We start from the raw sequence: 9,444 nt of genomic DNA on the forward strand, positions 1-9,444 counted from the left end.
CATTAAAATCAGCTGCTATTTTGGATTTAAAATGTAAAAAAAAAATTAATTAAAGTTTCTTTTTTGTATTTAACGATGAAATGCATGATAACTGCTTTGGTTAGTAAGGAAGACAAAAGCAATAAAATTCCCAAAACATATCCAAACTAATAATTTGATGATAAATGACCTGCTTTAAGTAATTCTTTTTTTCCTTTTTAATCAACCCACGCTCGTCGCTGCCAGAAACCATAATCCGTCATTGTAGCGGCCCGGTCCAAAGTACAGAACGCCATATGAATAAAATAAAAATAATGCTCACATGTTCGATTTTGTGCAGTTGCTGCATTTCACATATCGCACCAACATCACACATCGGAAAAGGACTCGCTGTTGGTTGCACTCCTTTTGCAACGATCCCTCGTCAAAACATACACAAACACACACACACAGTTGTTCGGTGTGGTGTATAGTAAATTGAAAATCAACCATGAACACTCTCCTTTCGATCCTTTCGTCGGACCTGGAGCAGTAGAAACTCCATGGCCTTGGTTGTATGTGTGTGTGTCAGCGAAAGCTGAAGCCAAAGAAGAAGAGGACAAAAAGTGAAACGAAACGAGGATAAAATCGAGCAGCTGGTACGTAAAACGCCAATCAACATTTTCGGTTGATTCACACTTGGCCATGCGATGCGATGCAAGGACCAAAAGGAGCAGAAGGAAGGACGAGGACGACCGAAGTGCAGAAGGACGATGAATGATGATGGTTTTCATTGCTCCGGCAGAAGTCTCAGCGCGTAGTCGTGTTTTTTCGTGCTCTATCGAGTTGTGTTTGGCGCGTTTTTCACGGCGATTCCGAGGCGTGTGCGAGCGGACAAGCCCGTTCCGGTGGTCAGAGGAGCCACAATCTGGTCGTCGTGGACACGGCGGCGGTGCAGAGGCGGAGAAGGAACGAGTTCCCGAATCCGAGCAGCAGCAGCAGGAGGAGTGAGCAGCAGCGGCTGCGGCGGCAGCTGAGACGAGAGACGGTCGTTGGTCGGTGGAATCGGCCCCGGAGAGTCGACTGCGGTCGGCGGACCAGTTTTCGGCCAGGCCAGGTCGGAGACATCCCCGTTGTTTACGTGGCTGGCAGCAGGCAGCACAACAACAACAACAAGCGCGCGAAAACGTGCTTCCCGCGCATCCCGCTGCGGGCGGCAGCCAGTGCGGCCAGTTCGGCGGTGAGTGTGAAAGGCGAGTTTTTTGTTTGCTTTTAGTTTTTTTTTTTTTTCTCATAGTTTTTTTTGTTAGTCATATTTTTTTTCTCTTCTTCCTTGGGTTTTTTTTTCTTTTTCGCGTAAATCTTGATTAGCTTTTGTATTAGTTTTTGTTTCGTTTTTCATTCCAACCATGGATCCGGATGAGGACCAGGTGGAAAAAATGTCCGAGTCCGAAGACTGGGACACGGACAACGAGGGTGAAGTTGATCCTCTCCCAGGAGTGCCTTCTAACCAAACCGCGTTGGAACTCTACGGAAAGGACACCAAGGTCGTTGTGAAGGGCACTGGTGGGCGCAAGGCGAAGAAACGCAAGTCTCGACTGTCTCCGAAACCATACCCAAAACCTGATCCCACTTCCCCTCCAACACAAAAACCGGATCCAGCTCTTCCACTGAATCCAAGTCCTCTGGTCCCAACAAATCCAACTCCTATTCCAACGAACCCAACCCCTCCGATTCCGCCAAATCCGAATCCTATTCCACCGGCACCAACCCCTCCGATCCCTCCAAATCCAAATCCACCAGGTGACAAGGAAAGACCAGTTCAAGCTCGCGCTCGCCAGTACGTGGGGGGCTCGCAGACGGAGTGGGTGGTCTTCTTCCGGCCCAAACAAAAACCCCTTAACTTCGTTCGGATCACAAAAGATCTGCATAACCATTATCCTGGGCTGGTACAATGTACTAAGCTGAACAAGAGCAAGCTCAGCGTGATCGTGAACTCCGCGGAGGAAGCTAACCAGATCGTGAAAGACATTCGGTTCTGTGTCGAGTACCGTGTTTGGATTCCGGCCCACAAAGTCGAAATCGACGGCGTGGTGACCGATGACAGTCTGTCGCTTGTCGACCTCTCAAGGGCGGTGGGACGCTTCAAGAACCCTAAACTTCCAGCTGTGGAGGTACTCGAGTGCCGGCAACTGGGCAACGTCACCACCGAGGGTGGCCAGAAGAAGTTCATTCCTTCTGCCTCGTTTCGGGTGACTTTTGCAGGGTCAGCTCTGCCGGACTACATTGAGCTGTACAAGCTTCGGCTTCCAGTTCGATTGTACGTTCCGCGTGTGATGAGCTGCGAAAACTGCCAGCAGTTGGGACACACCAAGACCTACTGCAGCAACAAGAGCAAGTGCTCAAAGTGCGCAGGCCCCCACAAGGACGTGGAATGCCAAAAGCAGGCTGAAAAATGCCTGCTTTGTGGCGGGGAACCGCACAAAACTCGGCAGTGCCCAAAGTACAAGGAGCGCGAGGACAAGATGAAGCGATCCTTGAAGGAACGCTCCAAGAAGTCCTTCGCGGAAATCCTTAGTCAGGCGAACCAATCCAATCGTTTCGCCCCCTTGGCAGATGATTCGGGGGACGAGGAAAACGAGGAGGAAGTCCTCTTCCGGAGAGACGAGGAAAGTGACTCTTCCGGACCCAATCCGAAGCGCAACAAGGTTTCCAAGTCCACAAAAGCCGCTGGCGGCAAGGGTAAGGAAAGTGACTCGTTGAACTTCGAGGATGATTTTCCTTTCGGTCCGTCGGGTAAGCCCGCTCCGAAGCCCGCTCCGAAGCCGACACCGAAGCCGGCACCGATTCCTCTCAAGCCGCTGAAGCCCGTTCCCAAGCTGCCAAAGATCCCCCTAAAACCGGTTCCTCAACCGAATCCGATCACCGATGCCTTCAAAGGAGTCCTTCCTTTTTCCACAATCGTGGAATGGCTGTGCTCTTTCGTGAGTGAACCGACGCGTTTAATCATAAAGCGGTTTGAGCCTCTCGCTAGACACATCGGGAAACAGCTTGCTACCACGATGCCCCTCTTGTCGTTCATTTCCTTTGATGGGTAATACACCAAAAACGAAAAATGGCATCTCCTTCCTACAATGGAATTGTAGAAGTTTAACCCCCAAGTTAAACGATTTTCAACAATTCGCATTCGAACGGGACTGTGATGTGTTTGCGCTGAGCGAAACGTTTCTTATCGGAGATGAGACGCCAGCTTTCCGGGGGTACAACATCATCACAGAGAGCAGGGCAGGACCAAATAGAGGTGGAGGCGTACTGATTGGGGTCAGGAAATGCCACACTTTTAGAAAGGTCACGCTCCCGAAGCTAGGAGGAATCGAAGCAGTCGCAGTACAGGCCAGGATCAGAGGACTGGACATTTGCATTGTGTCCGTCTATGTTCCCCCACAGGTGTCGTTAACTCGACAAAAGTTGTGGGGTATGCTTGAGCTGTTGCAGGCACCGCGACTGGTTCTGGGTGACTTTAATCTTCACAGCACCGAGTGGGGAAGTCACAAGACAGACCCTCAAGCATATCTGATTCATGAACTGTGCGACGACTTCCAGATGACCCTCCTAAACAGGGACAAGCAAGTTACGCGGATTGCAACACCACCAACGCCAACTACGTCCGGTACGAAGGCGAGTGCCATCGACTTGTCCCTCTGTTCCAACAGTTTGGCAGTTCTCTGTGACTGGAACGTGCTTCAAGATCCTCGTGGCAGTGATCATTTGCCGATCGCTATTCTGGTTAGCCATGGCCCACAGCAATCGACAACGGTGGAGATGCCTTACGATCTGACGCGAAATATCGACTGGAAACAGTACGCGGAGGCAGTCTCCATTGGAGTTGAGTTGCGAGCTGGGTTGGCACCGCTTGAAGAATATGCGTTTCTGGCTAATACGATCTATGACAGTGCGTTACAAGCTCAGACGAAACCCGTCCCGGGACCATACATCCGAACGCGCCCTCCACTTCCCTGGTGGGACAAGGAGTGTACGGATCTCTCGGCGGCCAGGTCTGTAGCTTATGTGGACTTCTGCAAGTGTGGATCCCCAGCGAACTTCCAAAGGTATAGAGCTCTCGATCGAAGGTACAGTAATACTCTGAAGCGGAAGAAGCGAATGTACTGGCGGGAGTTCGTTGAAGGACTACCAGCAGATACGTCCATGAGCACTCTGTGGCGCGTTGCGAGGGCCATGCGTAGAGGTTCCGTTCCGAACGAGAGTGTGGAAAAATCGGACAAGTGGATATTGGATTTCGCCAAGAAGGTGTGCCCGGACTCGGTGCCGACACAACCATCATTCGACGTTGTTGATGGGAGCGATGCTAATCCTCCCTTCTCGATGGTAGAGCTCTCCATAGCACTATTGACGGGCAACAACACTGCTCCTGGTCCGGACAAGATCAAGTTCAGCTTGCTGAAGAATCTTCCGGACGTCGCCAAGCAGCGTCTGTTGAATCTGTTCAACACGTTCGTGGAGCAGAACGTAATTCCACACGAATGGCGACAGGTCCGGGTGGTTGCCATTCAAAAGCCCGGTAAGCCGGCGTCCGACCACAACTCGTATCGTCCAATCAGCTTGCTGTCGTGTCTACGCAAGTTGCTGGAGAAGATGATCCTCGACCGCCTCGAACCATGGATGGAACGAGAGCACTTGCTGTCTGACACGCAGTATGGCTTCCGGAGAGGCAAGGGAACAAGCGACTGTCTAGCCTTGCTGGCCACAGGGATCGACATAGCCCGTGGTAAGAAACAGCAAATGGCTTCTGTCTTTCTAGACATCAAGGGTGCATTCGATTCAGTCTCCATCGATGTGTTGGGAGTAAAGCTGCGGCGGAGCGGTCTCAATCCGACGATGTGCAACTTCCTCATCAACCTGTTGTCAGAAAAACACATGCACTTTGTGCAAGGTGATCTAGCAATCACCCGGATAAGTTACATGGGTTTGGCACAAGGCTCACGCCTTAGCCCATCCATGTATAACTTCTACGTCAGCGACATCGATGATTGCTTGACCGGAGACTGCACCCTTATACAGTACGCAGATGACGCAGTGGTTTCAATCGCTGCCAAGAAGGAAGTCGATCTGCTAGAACCCTTGCAAGATACCCTGAACAACTTGGCCCATTGGGCAGTTGAAAAGGGTATTGAATTCTCTCCGGCGAAGACGGAACTGGTCGTTTTTACGGGGAAGCATGAACCGCCGCAGCTCAATCTTTCTCTCTCGGGAAAGACTATCGAGCAGTCGGACCACTTCATGTACATGGGTACCATCTTCGATCAAAAGGGAACATGGGGGAAGCACATTAACTACCTGAAGCAAAAGTGCCTGCAAAGGACTAATTTTCTGCGCAGCGTCTCTGGCAACCGGTGGGGTGCTCATCCTTCTGACCTGCTTCGACTGTACAAGACAACGATACTCTCGGTGCTGGAATATGGCAGTTTCTGCTTCCAGTCAGCTGCGAAATCACGCTTGTTGGTTCTCCAGCGGATACAGTACCGAAGTCTTCGCATTGTCTTGGGATGCATGCACTCAACTCACAACATGACCCTCGAGGTCTTGGCGGGAGTATTGCCTCTGCGAACTCGTTACTACGAACTGTCTTACCGGTTCCTGATCCGGTGTGATTACAGGAATAAACTGGTAATTGACAACTTTGAAACGTTGCTGAACCTTCACGTTGAGTCTCGGCGCATGCTTCTATATTATGACTTTATGTCATCGTGGGAGTGGAGCCCGAGCACAACGGTACAGCGCACGCCTCCGTTAACCAACAGCACCCTGATTGGCTTCGACACGTCCATGAAAGCCGATACTCGCGGTATCCCAAACCATCTTCTGCGGGGGGTTGTACCGTCGATCTTCGCATCAAAGTACAACCATGTTCCTCCAAACAACAGATTCTTCACCGATGGCTCCAAGCTCGACGGCTGTACGGGCTTCGGTGTTTATCATGAATCTTATCAGCTGTTCTTTAAGCTGAAGGACCCGAGTTCGGTTTACGTCGCAGAGTTAGCCGCGGTTTACTGCGCACTGCGAATCATCGAGACCATGCCACCTGACCACTACTTCATCTTCACCGATAGCTTTAGCTCTGTTGAGGCTATCCGGTCTCTGAAGCCGACCAGGGAGTCTGCGTTTTTCCTCACGGAAATACGCAAGACTTTAAACAACCTGGCGGCTCAGTCCTTCAGCATCACGGTGGTGTGGGTCCGCGCTCATTGCTCGATTCCGGGTAATGAGAAAGCGGACTTGCTCGCCAAGAAGGGTGCTGAGAGTGGAGACATTTTTGAAAGGCCAATTAGCCTACAAGAATGCTACGGTTTGCCGAGGCAGCGTGCGCTCCTGGATTGGCAAAAACAATGGGACGACGACACCAAGGGACGTTGGATGTATTCCATACGACCTAAGGTGCAAAGAAAAGCCTGGTTCAAGGGAATGGACTTGACGCGTGGATTCATCAGAACGATGTCCCGCCTTATGTCGAACCATTACTCGTCCAAGGCTCATCTTTACCGTATCAACATGAGTGATACAAACTTATGCGACTGTGGGCAGGGTTATCAGGACATCGACCATCTCGTATGGGCGTGTCCAGATCACCAGGCTCACAGAATTAAGTTGAAAGATACCCTCAGGGCCCGAGGAAGACCACCAGAAATCCCGATGCGAGACGCGTTATCTCAACTAGACCTTGATGTTCTCTATCCTATCTATCAGTTCCTCGTAGATTCCAAAATATCCATTTAGTTTTCTTCCAGTTAGTTTTCCTTCAGTTAGTTTTCCTTCAGTTAGTATAACTCGCCTTCACACAAAGCCGTCGTTTCTGGATTGCACCGGAAGCAAAGCAAGAACGCCCCAGCAGCTGGACACCGAGTTGCGGCTGAGGACACAAGCAAAGGCCAGCAGAGCCAACCAAGACCCCTACACAATCCCCCTTCCCATCCCACGCCTTGTCTTTAACATCAATCCCTTCCCTACTAACCCCGAGTAGGCCGCGGGTAATCGGCTCCCCTCCCACTAACATTTACACACAAGATCCTCTGTAATTATTAAGTCAAATGTAATTACAAAAGCCGACTCGGTCCTAACCAGGTCCCAGTACCGAAAAGGACCTAATAAAAATAATTTTATGAAAAAAAAAAAAAAATGATGATGGTTTTCAACGGGGACGTGTTTGGATTGATACGGATGGTGGTTGACGATGGAGAACGCCAGAAACCATCATAGAGCGAAGCAACGCCGGATTGAGGTTCAGAAAAGCAGCGGAGTTCGTCCTAAGCCAGATGACGATGAAACGATGATGGTTAAGGACGATGACTTGCTGTGAACCACTCTGTGTGCAGTGTGTGACAGTTACTAAACGTAGCACAGTTACCGGTTACGATGCGGTGAACGTTGAGGAAGAAGTGCTATGAAGGTTGAACGGTTTTGGTCCCTCAGCTCTTCATATGTTTGTTTTTCAATGAAAGGAGACCTTACTACCTTAGCCAATGGCTCTTACGTCCTTTGAAAACTAATCCGAGACATGAACCCGTTTTACCGTAAACAAATAATATCTAATTAATTAAACAAAGACATACAATATCGATCTAAAAACATAAAAATTAAGCTACTTAAACAGTTCCGACGCAAAAATAATTTTTTTAAACATAGTGTATTTCTCATATATGAGCAATTCCAGCTCAAATCCGGAATTTTTCTGGTACTTTTGTACCAGACCCTCTCCGATTTCAATGAAACTTTTTAGACATGTTATCCTAGGCCTATATAATGTATGTAAATGGAGCCAATTGAATTCGAAAATAACATTTGAGAAGGAAAACTTATGGGAAATTGGACAAGCCTTTTTTTGTGTGTGTATGTGTGTGTGGTCCAATCCAATACCCGCTAACCGGTAGCGAAATTATGGGAAAGTATAATTTGTATCAGACTTTGATTTTTTTTTCGCTTCTTAACCACTTGATACTACCAGCTGTCGTTTATCTTCGAATATCGTCTTCCAAGTATCAGACTTTGTATATGCCAAATGCTGAGACAACTTATCTCAGTCCCGGATATTAGGTGTCTCGCGCTGCTTCCAACGACCCATTTCAGAATGACAGAGCTCCTTGCGGTCCAAATCCGAGGTCGCTGGGCATTGTTCGGCCCCACCTAAACATAGAAGCAAGCATCTGAAGGAAACTCGATCTACCTATATTTAGACTTCCAATCCCGTCAGGCAAATCAGGGATCAGCGCGTATTTAATATGAGATGATAACATGTTTCAACACTACGGATCATTTCACTGCTAGAGGGTAAACCTTCTGATGGCCGACTGCTTAGCGTTCCAGACCACTAATCCAAAGGTGTGAGTACGAATCCCACCTGATTCATTTTAATTTTTGTTCATATTCAAAGTTCAAATTCATGATTCCAAATGTCAAAGGTACCGACCGGGATTTGATCCATGAACCTTCTGCTTGTGAGACAGAAGCCGTAACCATTAAGCCACGGAGCCGGTAAGTGGGAAAATGGACAAGCCTTGCTATAAAAATATTTACGAGACTGAAAAATCAAATTGGTCACATAGAAATTTCCAAAAACGATCAAAAAACCTATTTGTTCAACATTTTTATTTTTAAAACCGCTGTATCTTCGCAAGAATTGGACTTAGGACAATGGTCCATATAGAGACTTTTTTTGTAAAATTGTATTGGAAATCGATTTCCACTCCCACTATCGTTTTTTTTTTAAATTTTGACGTTTAGACCAATTTAAAAGTTTTAGTAAATGATTTTTTTTTAGAAGAAGCAAACACAGAAATAAAAAAAAAGTACCAAATTCCTAAATTCAAGGAATTTTGCCACTTTTCCTTATTTAGTAATCGGGTTTTTTGGATTACTTAATAAGGAAAGGAGGCAAAATTCCTAGAATTTAGGAATTTGGCACTTTTTTTTATTTAGTGTACTATCCTGCATTTTCGTGAGTCTTTTTGTAACATCTTAGGCTATTTCCTCAAAAATGTTCAACGAAAAAAATCGTCACATCACCTTAAACATTAACTTTTAAACTTAAAAATCAAAAAACCACATAGAATTGGTGTGTATTTTTATATCAGTGTATTTTTTTCAGAAATCCCGTCCAATTTCCTACAAGTTTGTTTCTGACAACTTTTTGATACGATGCAACGTTTCGAGATACCACAGCAATTTTTAAATTGGGTCCTAAAATGAAGCTTAATTTCTGATATTATTGTTTACAGCGATAAAGCTTATTTTTCTGAGTACAATGACCCTTTGTACGACCACAAAGAGTTTAGAATGGATTTTGAAAAGAATTGACCTCGCGACGCCTCGCGATCCTTCTTGACAGTTAATGTCCTACTTGACAGCTCTTTCCAAGGGAACCATAGTTGATTCATCGAAAAAATATTGTCTTGCCAATATTTTTTTTTGCGTTAA

Source organism: Culex pipiens, chromosome 3 (assembly GCF_016801865.2).
Source record: "Culex pipiens pallens isolate TS chromosome 3, TS_CPP_V2, whole genome shotgun sequence".
In the NCBI taxonomy this organism is placed as follows: domain Eukaryota; kingdom Metazoa; phylum Arthropoda; class Insecta; order Diptera; family Culicidae; genus Culex; species Culex pipiens.